The 12,673-nt window shown below is 50.8% G+C and overlaps 1 protein-coding gene across 1 annotated transcript in view; it reads left to right on the top strand.

Moving 5' to 3' along the window:
* Nucleotides 1-12,673, top strand: part of LOC111856275 (polymeric immunoglobulin receptor-like) — a 51,991-nt gene that overhangs the window by 37,709 nt on the left and 1,609 nt on the right. The gene's annotated exons all lie outside the window — the stretch shown is intronic.

The raw sequence follows: 12,673 nt of genomic DNA, 5'->3' as shown, positions 1-12,673 counted from the left end.
ATATCCTGGACAAAAACCTTCTCCAGAGTGCTAAGGACCTCAGACTGGGCCGAAGGTTTACCTTCCAACAAGACAATGACCCTAAGCACACAGCTAAAATAACGAAGGAATGGCTTCACAACAATTCTGTGACTGTTCTTGAATGGCCCAGCCAGAGCCCTGACTTAAACCCAATTGAGCATCTCTGGAGAGACCTAAAAATGGCTGTCCACCAACGTTTACCATCCAACCTGACAGAACTGGAGAGGATCTGCAAGGAGGAATGGCAGAGGATCCCCAAATCCAGGTGTGAAAAACTTGTTGCATCTTTCCCAAGAAGACGCATGGCTGTATTAGCTCAAAAGGTTGCTTCTACTAAATACTGAGCAAAGGGTCTGAATACTTAGGACCATGTGATATTTCAGTTTTTCTTTTTTAATAAATCTGCAACAATTTCAAAAATTCTTTTTTTTTGTCTGTCAATATGGCGTGCTGTGTGTACATTTAATGAGGAAAAATTATTTTAGATGATTTTAGCAAATGGCTGCAATATAACAAAGAGTGAAAAATTGAAGGGGGTCTGAATACTTTCCGTACCCACTGTATGTTGTGCCAAAGACCTGTACAATAAAAATACGTAATAAAAACAGAGGCATTGTTCAATGTTACACGAAAAATAAAATTAATTTAGATTTTTTAAGATAAAAACAGAACCAAAGGCCCAAAAGTTAAAGTAAGTTTTTAAACAAGATTACCCAGAATTGCAGTCCAATCGGGATAAGATAAAAGCAGGAGTAACTGTCTGCAGGTCTTTGGCTGTTGAGCTCAGCTGACAGAAACGCCCCTTCACAACAGCATTTATTTGTTTATCAAACTCAATGATGAATCAAAGATGACACCAAGATTTTTAGCATGTGACCGAAAGTTTTCTGAAAGAGGCACTAATTGTTCTCTGAGATCATGAACAGACCTTGAGTGACCAAAACGCATTACCTCTGTCTTGTTTTCATTAATCTGGAGGAAAGTCATTGCCGTCCTGTTCTTAATATCCTCAAGACAGTCAGAAAGGGTCGTCAGAGAGCAGCAGTCACCAGGTTTTAATGGCAGATAGATGTCACGCCCCGCTCCGTCCGCTCCCGATGTGTGCCACGCCCACCTCGTTACCTCGTGTTCAGCCCTAATTGTGATTGCCTGTGTCCTGTTAAGTCTAGCTTGTCTTGTGTATTTAGTCCTCGTCTGAGTCAATCTTCCCCAGACTTGTCATTGTATTGTCCGTCGATGTCCGTGTCTTGTGCATTAAACCCAGCTTTACCTGAAGTCCTGGCTTGCTCGTCTGCTTCCCTACTCGCTCACCCGCGAACCGTGACAGAATGACAAGTCTCTCAAACAACGCAACGCAGCAGGGCGAAGACCTCTGGCTCGTCCTGCTGCATGAGGTCGCGTTTTGGGAAGAGCAGCCGGAGATCAAGGAGGACCCCACGCTGTTCGGCTTGGTCGAACGGAGCATGGAGCTCCTCCAGGGAGTAAACCCTCGGACAGAGGAGCGTAACATGGCGGAAGTACGCTCCCTCCTGCAGCAGCTCGGCCGCCAGCTAAAAGAGAAGCGGCTCCAGCCTCTCGCCTGCACGGCGGTAACTCCGCCCCCTCCTATCGGTCCCGCACGGCGAAAGAAGAAGAGGCGAAGGGGAAGAAGCCGCCCCGACGCTCTTCCTAAGAGCCTGCTCTCTTCTCCCTGCCTGGGACGACATCGCTGCTGCTGGCCTGGCCGGCTTCCATGCGGAGAAGCCACCTCCGTTGGAGGCTTATTTCTATCGGCCGGAGCGCCTGGGTCTCGGTGGGATACGCGCCGTGAGAGACTCTATTCCACGGGTCTCTAAAGCCCAGAAAGGGACAGCGCCAACGCGCTCGGCGCCCCTCCTGCCTGCTCCGGACCTGCATGTTCCGGATCTGCCCGCGGCTGCGCTGCCTGCTGCCGCCGCCGATCTGCCCGCGGCTGCGCTGCCTGCTGCCGATCTGCCGATCTGCCCGCGGCACCGCCGGCTGCTGCCGCCGCCGCCGATCTGCCCGCGGCTGCGCTGCCTGCTGCCGCCGCCGATCTGCCCGCGGCTGCGCTGCCTGCTGCCGCCGCCGATCTGCCCGCGGCTGCGCTGCCTGCTGCCGCCGCCGATCTGCCCGCGGCTGCGCTGCCTGCTGCCGCCGCCGATCAGCCAGCAGCACCGCCCGACCTACCCGTCCTGCTTGTCCTCCCTGCTGCAGCTTCCGCCGCTTTGCCAGCGGCACTGCCTTTCCTGCCTGCTGCAGCTACTGCCGCTTTGCCAGCAGTCCCGCCTGTCCTGCTTGACCCGCCTGTCCTGCCTGGTTTGCCTGCAGTCCCTGTGGCTGGCCCCGCTCTGCCTGCTGCACTAACCGCCGAGGCGCCCCCTGCCGGCTGCGTGGAGGCCACGCCCGCCGAGGCGCCCCCTGCCGGCTGCGTGGAGGCCGCGCCCGCCGAGGCGCCCCCTGCCGGCTGCGTGGAGGCCGCGCCCGCCGAGGCGCCCCCTGCTGGCCGCGTGCTGGTGGCGCCCGCCGAGGCGCCCCCTGCTGACCACGTGACAGCGGCGCCTGTCCTGCCGGCTCCTGAACTGCCTGTCTCGCCTGTCCTGCCGGCTCCTGAACTGCCTGTCTCGCCTGTCCTGCCGGCTCCTGAACTGCCTGTCTCGCCTGTCCTGCCGGCTCCTGAACTGCCTGTCTCGCCTGTCCTGCCGGCTCCTGAACTGCCTGCCTTGCTGGCTCCTGAACTGCCTGAGGTGGCCGCAGTGGCGCCCCCTGCTGGCCGTGTGATGGTGGCGCCCGCTGTGGCGCTCCCTGCTGGCCGAGGCGCCCCCTGCTGACCGTACGCCTGAGGCGCCTACCCAGGCGGCCCCTGCTGGTCGCACGCCTGCTGCTGCCTCCGTTCTGTCTAAGGCGCCTCCTGCTGGCCACACGCCCGCGGCCCCGCCTGAGGCCGCATCTCCCGTCCTGCCCGCGGCCCCGCCTGAGGCCGCATCTCCAGTTCTGCCCGCGGCCCCATCCGAGGCCGCCTCTCCCAACCTGCCCGCGGCCTTGGCTGCCCCGCCTACGGCCACACCTGTTGCCCCCAGGGAGACTTTGACTCCCTCGCCCTTACCCCGGCAAGGCCGACGCCCCCCAGGACCCCGCCTGTCGGTGTCCCGTAAGGGCAGGGGACATAGGCGTCGGGCCCGGGTCCCGCCCGCCCTGCCCCCTGGCTCGCCCGTTCGGCCCCTGGCTGTGGCTCGGTGGCTGCCTGCGGGTCCTCCGGCTCGGGGTCGGCGGTCCCCTCCGGGTCCCCCCCTGGATCCTCGGTGCCGGTCCTCGGTCCCGCCTCCGGGTCCTTGTCGGTCGCCTCCGGGCCCCCCTGCTCCGGCTGGGCGTTGGACGGCGCCTTCGCCGGCTCCGGCTGCGCCTCCGCCTGCCGCGGCTTCCCCCTTTAGCCTGCCTGCACTGGTGTTCCCTCCTGCTCCCTCCGTGTCCCCTCCGTCACTCCCTCATCCCGTTCCCTTGGCCCCTGGGTGGTCCCCTCCTGCTCCCTCCTCCCTCTCCCCTGCGGCCCCTCCGGCCGCTGCCCGTCGCCCGCCTGGGCTCCCTCGTGCTCCCCTTTTTCCTCCTCCCTTTCCCTTTGTCCCGCCTGTCTCTGCTCCTCGTCCCTTTGTTCCTCCTCCGTTCACTCCTGGCCCTTTTGTTCCGCCTTTCTCCCCTTCTGTGTCTCCCTTCCAGGTCTGTCTGTCCGCTTTCCCTGTTCTTTGTCGGGTTCTGTCCTTCGTCTCGTCCCTGTTCCTGTTTTGTGTCTCTGTCTTGTTCCCTGTTTTTGGTTGATGTTTTGCTTTGTCTTCCAGGTCCTGTTCCCCGGTTCCGTCTCGGCCGTCGCCTCCTCTCGGGCGCGCCCGGTGTGCGTGCCTTTGGGGGGGGGTTATGTCACGCCCCGCTCCGTCCGCTCCCGATGTGTGCCACGCCCACCTCGTTACCTCGTGTTCAGCCCTAATTGTGATTGCCTGTGTCCTGTTAAGTCTAGCTTGTCTTGTGTATTTAGTCCTCGTCTGAGTCAGTCTTCCCCAGACTTGTCATTGTATTGTCCGTCAATGTCCGTGTCTTGTGCATTAAACCCAGCTTTACCTGAAGTCCTGGCTTGCTCGCCTGCTTCCCTACTCGCTCACCCGCGAACCGTGACAATAGAGCTGCGTATCACCGGCATAGCAATGATATTTTACATTATAACGTTCGCAAATAGAGCCCAAAGGAAGCATGTATAGAGGGAATAGGAGAGGGCCTGTATCACAGCATTGGATATGTTTACAAGTAAGGCCATAGTACTGAAGGGGTGTGGCCATCCCACACAGTGACGAGCGCATTCATTCACCTCATCTGGGCCTTTTACTGCTGATTTAAGGTCCTGGTTTTCCTCTCAGACCCTAGAACACACTCCCAGGCTCAGGTTCCCGATCCCACATCCTGCTGCAGCCCTTCCCAAGATCCAACACTGCTTTTGCTTTCCTGTGTCTCTCTCTCTTGTTCTTATGGCAAAATGACAGTCTGTGTCTTTTACAGCATCTTCATGGTTCTGCTAAACACACATGAACCTAATCCAAGTATTATGCAAACCAAGCAGCATTATGCTGTGATGTGAAAAATCTTTATTTATTTATTCCCCACAGGGGCTGACAGTGTGTCCACATTGAACTGGATGTCTGCATGGAGAGGAGGGTCTGTCACCATCCCATGTTTCTATGATGACATATTTAAAACTCATGTGAAATACTGGTGCAGAGGGAGACAATGGAGTTCATGTACTCCCATAGTACACAGTAACTCTCCACAGGAGGGTAATGTGTCAGTCAGAGATTATCCTGACCAGCAAGTCTTCACTCTGACCATCAACAATCTGACAGCTGAGGACTCTGGTTATTACGCATGTGGTGTGAAGATCAGTGGAGCTTCAGATGTTGGAGATTGGGTTGACCTGTCAGTCACTGAGGGTAAGACGCCTGTCACAAATATGTAGAAGTTACATAAATCTAAGCCAGAAAAGGGGCTATTTTAAAGCTTATTGTGAAGCTACTTGACTGGTTTATCTTTTCATAAACTGTTTTCCCAAAACTGTAGTACTTAGTAAGACCAACATGTAATCAAAATAAGTTTTAATATTTCTGTAGAGTTTAGTACTGTAACCTACAGTGGGCTGGTACTGACTCTTTATTAATATGTGTATAAATGGTGTAAGAGGGAGTGAGAGTTAATCAGCCTGGTAATTTTCATACTGTCCCTGCAGGTGTGTCCACAGTGAAATGGGTGCCTGTACAGAGAGGAGGATCTGTCACCATCCCATGTTTCTATAATGACAGATATAAAACTCATGTGAAATACTGGTGCAGAGGGAGAAAATGGAGTTCATGTCCTCCCATAGTACACAGTGACTCTCCACAGGAGGGTAAAATGTCAATCAGAGATGATCCTGACCAGCAAGTCTTCACTGTGACCATCAACAATCTGAGAGCTGGGGACTCTGGTTATTACTCCTGTGGTGTGAAGATCAGTGGAGGTTCAGATGTTGGAGATCAGGTTTACCTGTCAGTCAGTGATGGTAAGATGTCTGTACTGCAGACTGTAGCCAATGAGATGCACAGAATGTAACATGTCATTCAGTCAGAAAGGAAGGACACTAACACAGAAAGAATAAAAATATTTTGACGTTTAGTAAATATATAGAATAGATTCCAAATTCTACTTTTGTTCAACAGCATAACTAAGACCATTAAAAAGTAACAACATCAATTTAAATTAGTTGTCTTTCACTCTGCAGCAGGTTAGGAGAGCTAGTTACCCTCTAGCTGGTAGAGACTGGGGGCAGCGTGGGGGCCTCACACCTCCAGGCTTGTGGTTTCCATATCCGGCCCCCAGCTCTCTGTCCTTTAGTTTAGTTTTAGATGTTTGTAAAAAGTATGGTTACATTAATATAAACATGTAACTGGCTCATATTTTATGCATAGTGTATTTTATTTTGGACTGTGTAAATATCACAGTGTTTGTTCCTAATCTGTGTGTTCAGGTTCCCGGCTCTCAGTGGACAAACAGGAGGTGACGGGTGTGGAAGGAGACAGCGTCAGTGTTCAGTGTCGCTATAAATATGATTATGGTCAGAAGCTGTGGTGTAAGATCGGGGGCTCCTGTGCATCAGGGAGATCTGTGAGTTTGGATGGGAGGCCTGTCCTGATCACGGATGACAGAGTAAATGAAGTCTTCAGTGTGACAATGAGGGGACTGGAGAGGAAGGACACAGGCTGGTACTGGTGTGCTAACAGAGACCATCAGATCCCAGTCCGTATTACTGTCAGTCAGACAACTACAGCCAGAACCAGCACTGAACGTAAGTAATTAATTTAAATCTGTCTGTGAATCATTCATGCTTCAGTATATATAGATAAATGCTAAGTGACCACAAGAGTTTCACTCATGTAGGGGTCTTTGCTTTTTCTGGGACAATCTGGAGGGTGGAGCTGTATTTACCAGGGTATTACCAACAAGCCCCAGGGTGAATAAAGTAACGTAAAAGTATCTTTATCATCTTCTGCAGTATGTTCCATGGGTCACACACTATGATGAAATTACCATCTTGTTGGTCATAGCAAGGTTATAATAGTTTTGGATTTTTCATTATAGTTTAGTTTTATTTAGCTTTTTTTCCTCTAATTTAGTTAGTTTTAATTAGTTTTTAGAGCAGGTTTGCTAGTTTTAGTTAGTTTTCAAAATGCTTAGTTTTAGTTTAGTTTATATTAGTTTTCATTTCTTCATACTTTGGGTTATTTGTCAGGTGCAGGATTCAAAAAGATCAACCATCCAGAACAACCAACAGTCTACAAGATAGCAGCTTAAGTGCAAAATGTGTGTGATACTGCTTCTGATGTTGGATACAGGTAGCGTGCCTGGTACAAATCAAAATAGCCAACAGACTAAAGACACACATGAACATAAGAATATAAACCCATTCACGAGGCACACGTCACATTTCTTGACAGCCAGGAGTCTCGGGGAGCTCAATCTGAGAAAAACATTAACAAACTCAAAAACCATTGCACAACAGGATTGTCTCAGCATGGAAACCCAGACTTCCCTCTCTCCGGCCACTTCCTCCAGCTCCACTGGGGAAATCCCGAGGCGTTCCCAGCCAAACCGAGACATACTGTATAGTCTCTCCATCGTGTCCTGGGTCTTCCCCGGGGGCTTGATGCTGATGTGCTTTGCTTTTCTATGTTAACCATACGTCCAATATTGTAAACAAAAAGGAAATGAAGTCTTGTGGTGTTCCTGCATATTTACTAACCAGCAGCTGTTTGGTCGTCGGTGAAAGCAGTCCATTATGGTTGTCTCCTCCTTCCCGGTGCTACCTGGTCGGGATGTTGCTTCTCTTTCGGGGGAGCTAATCAGAGAGGCTACTTGGTCAAGGTACTCGCGATTAGCCGTCTTACGCGAGCTTCTCAAGTGGACTTTCAGATTTGTGGGGGTTTTTCCCTTGAGAAGTATCCCACATATTTTGTCACCTGTTTCTACAATGCACCTGCTCTTATCTGTCTCGCTGTCATAGTCAAAGAAATTCCAGATAGGACTCTGCCGCCTTCTCCCAACTTTTGTCGTCGCCATTTTTCCAGGTAACGCGGTGAGCAAAAGCCGACTGTAAACAAGAAGTGACGGACAGAGAGATGCTGTACGGTGCCGCCAGCTCACGTAAAACTGCTAGAGCGAAATAAATCGACTTATAAATAAATTGACAAAGACGAAAACGAAGGACATTTCATCTATAATTTCAGTACGTTTTAGTTAGTTTTGTCAATGCACAATACAGTTACAGTATAGTTAGTTATAGTTTTTTCTTTTAATTGTCGTTTTTATTTATTTCAGTTAACGAAAATGTTTTTTCAATTCTAGTTTTCGTTATTTCGTTCGTTTTCGTTGACGATAATAACCTTGGGTCATAGTGCAATAATGTGATGAACAGAATATTAATATGAAAGACATTTAAAGACTGACAATCTGACTATTGAAACATAAAGAGGCCTGAAGCCCGAAGTAAATTTCCTATAGGGGGTTACGCCCCCCCAGCTCCTCCTGAAGCCCACAGTCACTTCCTCGCTCCTGTCGATGTTTAGCAGCAGACTCTGGGCCTTGCATCACTCCACCAGCTCTCTCCCCCCTGTCTGTACGCAGACTCGTCTCCCCCCTCATGAGGCCGTCATGCTGCTGTCGTCTGCATACTTTATGATGTGGTTAGAGGTGGTCTTGGCGGAGCAGGCGGATGTCAGCAGTGTGAATAGTAGGGGGCGGAGGCAGCGGCCTGGGGGAGTTCCTGTGCTCAGACTGACGGGAGCAGAAGTGATGTTTCCTGCCCTGACAGACTGTGGTCTCTGTCAGAAAGTCCAGGGTCTGGTGACAAAGTCACATTTTCAGCCCAAGATGGGACGGATTTTGAGTTAGTTGTTGTGGCATCACCATGGTGAAGGTAACCTTACGTAACAGTCTTTATTCTCCAGGTGTGTCAGTGTGGTGTAATGGGCCGGGGTTATGGCGCCCTCTGCAGGCCGGTTGGGCGGTATGCAAACTGGTATGGATGAAGGGAGACAGGGAGGTTTGCTTTGATGTGTCACATGACCAGCCGCTCAAAGCACTTCATTATGACGGAGTGAGAGATACGGGTGGATAATCATTAAGCCCTGGAGCAGCTGTCTGCTTAGGCACCGTATGACTGTGGCAGTTTATAGGCAGTTGGGGATACATGCTTGTCTGAGTGACGTGTTAAAGATGTCTGTCATGCCATCTGTCAGCTCATGGGCACAGTCCCTAAGAACCCCACCTGGAATATTGTCAGGACCAGCAGTCTTACGTGGGTTCATGTTACACAGAGTGTTCCTCACTTCCGCTGTGGATGGGTGGGGTGTCTGTTCATTGGTGGGAGGGGTGCTCTTCTCTGCGTTGTTGTGTGATACATCAAACCAGGCAAAGAGCTAGTTAAGCCTGTCAGGGAGGGAGGGGTCACAATCCATGGTATGTGAGGTATTGTAATCTGTGAGGACCTGTATAAGATTAAGATTAATTTTATTAATCTTAGGGGGAAATTACCAGGGACACACAATGTATGCAGCGTTTTGGAAAAGGCCATGTATTTTTTTCGTGCGAAAGCCCTTCTTTTGAATCTGGCTGTCCTTAGTGACACCGGGTCACCAGACCTGAAGGCCACGTCCTGTGCTTTTAGCCTGCTGTGGACGTCCGCTGTGATCCAGAGCTTGTGATTGGCGTCATGTTCCTAAGACAGTCCTGAAGTGCAGAAGAGGCTCCTTCTGGCCAAACTCTGACCTGCTTGATAGTGACTTTGGACCGTGTCAGTAATGGTGTGCAGGCTGGTAGGAGCATGGAGGCTCTGTGGTCTGATTGGCCGAGGTGGGGGCTGGGCTTTGCCTTGTAAACCTCCTGAATGGTTGTGTACCCCACCTCCAGAATGACGTCTCCTCAGCTGAAGTCACAGCAAAGCTAAAGGGAATGAATTTAAATATCTCAATTAATCACAAAGAAATTCTTTAAACTCTCATACTAATAAACTGTTGCTGAATAGGGTTATTTATTGGGATTATAGTTTCCCTGCAGATGCCATGGTGGCCCAGTGGGTGGCGCTGTAGCTTCACATCTCCATTTAGGGGTTTGAATCTGGCTTCTGCTCTGTGTGTGTGGAGTTTGCATGTTCTCCATGTGCTGTGTGGGTTTCCTCCCACAGTCCAAAGACATGCAGTCAGGCTAATTGGTGTCTCTAATAGAGAGAGTGTGTCTATGTGCCCTGTGACTGACTGGCATCCCGTCCAGGATGTACTCCATCCCTGTGCCCTGTCCTGCCTGGGATCGGCTCCAGGCCCCAAATCCCTGACCAGCAGGAGGGGTTAGAAGATAGATGGGTGGATGGCTGTAGCTTTATATGTGAAACTAGACGATGTTCCTCCAGGACCATGGTGCTACAAAAAGTGCAGACATTGCAAAGACAGTGCAACACAAGACAGTGGAATAGAAGAAATGATAATGGGTGAGAGAGGCAGAGCAGAGTAGAGCTACTGATATACAGTCCTGATGGAGGTAAAGTGACACAGTGCAATGGGTTGTACAAAAAACTAAAAGTTGTACAAAAGTTCATGAGGTAGTGGGGTGTAGAAAAGTGTGTGTGTGTGTGTGTGTGTGTGTGTGTGTGTGTGTCAGTCCAGTCTGTGATTGTTCAGGAGTCTGACAGCTTGGGGGAAGAATGTTACACAGTCTGGCAGTGAGGGCCTGAATGGTGGAGGGTGAAGAGAGTGTGTGAGGGGCGTGTTGGATCCCCCACAATGCTGGTGGCTTTGTGGATGCAGCGGGTGTGACATGTGTCTGTGATAGAGGGAAGAGAGGCTCCAATGATCTTCTCAGCTGTTCTCACTATCCGCTGTAGGGTCTTGCAATCTGATACGGTGCAGTTTCCATACCAGACAGTGATGCAGCTGTTCAGGATGCTCTCGATAGTCCCTCTGTAGAAGGTGGTGAGAATGGGTGGTGGGAGATGGGCTTTCCTCAGCTTTCACAGAAAGTAGAGATGCTGCTGGGCTTTCCTGGTTATGGAGCTGGTGTTGAGGGACCAGGAGAGGTTCTCCGCCAGGGGAGCACCAAGGAATTTATTGCTCTTGACGACCTCCACAGAGGATCCTTCGATGTTCAGTGGACAGTGACCGCTCCGTGCTCTCCTGAAGTCAACAATCATCTCTTATTTTTTGTGCACGTTCAGATACAGGTTGTTGACTTTACACCAGTCCGTTAGCTGTTGCACCTCCTCTCCACATGCTGACTCATCATTCTTGCTGATGAGATCCACCACAGTTGTGTCATCGATGAACGTGATGATGTGGTTTGAGCTGTGCATTGCTGCACAGTCGTGAGTCAGCAAAGTGAACAACAGTGGGCTGAGCACGCAGCCCCTGAGAGGCTCCAGTGTTCAGTGTGGTGGTGTTGGAGATGTGATTTCTGATCTGGACTGACCGAGGTCCCTCAGTCAGGATCCAGTTGCAAAGGGAGATGTTCAGGCCCAACAGGCTCAGCTTTCCAATCAAGAGCTGAGGAATGATTGTGTTGAATGCTGAACTGAAATCTATGAACAGCATTCATACATATGTGTCCTTACTGTCCAGGTGAGTGTGGGCCAGATGTAGGGTGGAGGTGATGACATCATCTGTTGACCCGTTGGGGTGCAGTGGGTCCAGTGAGGGGGGCAGCAGGGTCTTAATGTGCCTCATGACGAGCCTCTCAAAGCACTTCATAATGATGGGTGTGAGTGCAATGGGACGGTAGTCATCGAGGCAGGACACTAAGGACTTATTTTGCACGGGAACAATGGTGGTGGCCTTGAGGCACATTGGAACGGCAGCAGTGATCAGGGAGAGGTTGAAGATGTCAGTGAGGACATCTGCCAGCTGGTCTGCACATTCTCTGAGCAGTCTTCCAGGGATGTTGTCTGGACCAGCAGCCTCCCGTGGGTTAACTATGGGAAGAGTTTTCCTCACATCAGCCGTGGTCAGACACAGAACCTGGTCGTTGTGAGGAGCCGTGGACTTCCTCACAATCACGTCGTTCTGAGCATCAAACCACCATGAATAGAAGTTGTTCACTGCATCTGGTAGGGAGGCATCACTAGCACAGGCAGGTGTTGTCGTCCTGTAGTTGCTGATGGCCTGGATGCCCTGCCACATGCGCCGCGTGTCACCGCTGTCCTGGAAGTGACTGTGGATTCTCTGGCCGTTTGATGGCTCGAGACAGTTCGGCTCTCGCTGTTCTCAGGGCCGACTGATCACCTTCTCTGAAGGCAGAGTCCCGAGTGTTTAGCAGCTCACACACCTCTGCAGTCATCCACAGCTTCTGCTTGGAGTGTGTTGTGATCATCTTGGAGACAGTGGCATCGTTGATGCATCTGGTGATGTAGCTGGGCACAGATGATGTGTGCTCCTCCAAATTGGCGTTGTTGCAGCCTCCCTAAACATGACGAGTCAGTGTGCTCAAAACAATCCTGAAGAGCAGAGACAGCTCCTGCAGGCCAAGTTCTCACCGGTCTCAGAACCGGTTTGGAACGTCTGACGAGCGATCTGTATGTTGGAATTATCATGACAGGCACGTGGTCTGAATATCCGAGGTTTAACAACTTTTAAGGAAGGGTATAAATGCTTTTCCAAGGATCTGTATAATCTGTATAATCCGGCCACCAGCATCAGGCGACGCCGAGGACACCCAGTCTCCATAGCAACCCGAGGATGCGCAGTGTCTCCAGCAGATCATGTTGTAGGTCGATTTTTGGATGATCCTTGCAATTTAGAAGTGTTTGGCCTTGGTAGACATGAACACCGTTTGTTCTGATGTCCATGAGGCATAGAAGTCGTGTTGTGAAGCAATGTAGCACAAACACAGCACCATTTTGGATCTGGAGCGGCCGCTGCGTGCTACTGCCACGCCGCCATCTTGCAAAAAAAAAATCATATGGGATATGAAGACTTTGGGCATGACCTTAATTTATTATTCTGTATCCAACCAGCTACGCTAATTAATATTTTTCATTATTCTTTTTAGAATAATGTTTTATAAATGACCTTTTCCTTATGAGTTTTTCCTGCCTGACAGGACA

This window comes from Paramormyrops kingsleyae, chromosome 4 (genome assembly GCF_048594095.1).
Source record: "Paramormyrops kingsleyae isolate MSU_618 chromosome 4, PKINGS_0.4, whole genome shotgun sequence".
In the NCBI taxonomy this organism is placed as follows: domain Eukaryota; kingdom Metazoa; phylum Chordata; class Actinopteri; order Osteoglossiformes; family Mormyridae; genus Paramormyrops; species Paramormyrops kingsleyae.
Note: the sequence above shows the minus strand (reverse complement) of the source record. Positions and strands in the feature narration are given on the sequence as shown.